The 1,416-nt window shown below is 42.6% G+C and overlaps 1 pseudogene; it reads left to right on the forward strand.

Moving 5' to 3' along the window:
* The first annotated feature begins 238 nt into the window (after positions 1-238).
* On the forward strand, positions 239-1,170 carry LOC110195242 (olfactory receptor 51I2-like; annotated as a pseudogene).
* Positions 1,171-1,416: the final 246 nt, after the last annotated feature.

Genomic DNA, 1,416 nt, shown 5'->3' on the forward strand with positions numbered 1-1,416 from the left:
ACTAAGGGAAGTTATTCTAAGTGTTGTCAAGGAGTAAAGGACAGGAGATGTTTAGGAGATCTGCCTCACTAGGATAGAAGGTATATGCTGAGCAATAGAGTAACATAGAATTTTGAATAGAGTGGTTTGAGATTACAGAGGACTTGAATGCCACACTGAGAGATCTGATCAACAATGACCTACCTCTCCCTTTCTTTTCCATGAAATTTGCCTGTATAGCCTGAACAAAACTCCCAGGATGGGAAGCTCTTCCACTAATGGCACAGGGTCACCTCTCTTCACTTTGACTGGCTCCCAGGGCTTGAAGACTCCCAACATTAGATGTTTCTTCTGCTTGGAGTCCTCTACACTGTCTCTATTGTGGAAAATAGCCTAATTCTCTTCATTGTCAAAGAGGAGCAAAGTCTGCACCAACCCACGTGCTATTTCTTATCCATGCTTTCAGTCAATGACCTTGGTGTGTCCTTGTCCACACTGCCCTCAGTGTTAGCCACTTTCTGTTTCCATACCAAGAAGATAGCCTTTGATGCCTGCATGGCACAGATGTTCTTTATTCATTTCTTCTCCTTCAGAGAGTCTGGGTGTGAGCTTTGATCTTATGTGGCTATCTGCAATGCACTGAGGTATTCTACCATTCTCACTGATGCTCGAGTTACACAAATGAGCCTGTTCATTAGTATCCACAGCTTCTGTGTGGATTTTCCATTGCCCTTCCTTCTGAAACACCTGCCCTTTTGCAAAGCCAACACCTTGTCCCATGCTTACTGCCTATACCCTGACCTGATCCATCTACCCTGTGGGGACATCACTATCAATAGCATCTTTGGCCTGTGTGTTATCATCTGTACCTTTGTCCTGGATTCTGTACTCATCCTCCTCTCTTACATTCTCATCCTCTGCTCTGTGCTGGCAATTGCCTCCCAAGAAGAGAGGCTTAAAACACTCAATACTTGTGTATCTCACATATGCGCAGTACTAATTTTCTATGTGCCCATGTTGGGTTTATCCATGGATCACCACTATGGAAGATATGCACCAACATACGTGTACATATTAATGTCACTTATCTACCTCTTTGTCCCTCCCATGCTCAATCCTGTCATCTATTCCATCAAGACAAAGGAGATCCAAAGGAAGCTTATCAGGTTATTCTCTGGGACTAAACTTTGAACAGTGGAAGCTAGAAAAAAACACCAATCACGCACATCATACCATCAAGTTCATTTTGTCTTTAAGTGTTGTTTTACAATATCTACACAAAGATACTGGTGGCTGCCATTTGAATAAGTCTAACATGCCAGGTCTTTTTGATATCATTTTTTTCTTATGTTTTGAGTTCTCTCTCTTCCTCCACTCCCTCTTCCCTGAGATGGTAAGCAACCTGATAGAGATCAAATGTGTGTGTGTATGTGTGTG

Source organism: Phascolarctos cinereus, unplaced genomic scaffold (genome assembly GCF_003287225.1).
Source record: "Phascolarctos cinereus isolate Bilbo 61053 unplaced genomic scaffold, phaCin_HiC Scaffold_726;HRSCAF=1367, whole genome shotgun sequence".
Lineage (NCBI taxonomy): Eukaryota > Metazoa > Chordata > Mammalia > Diprotodontia > Phascolarctidae > Phascolarctos > Phascolarctos cinereus.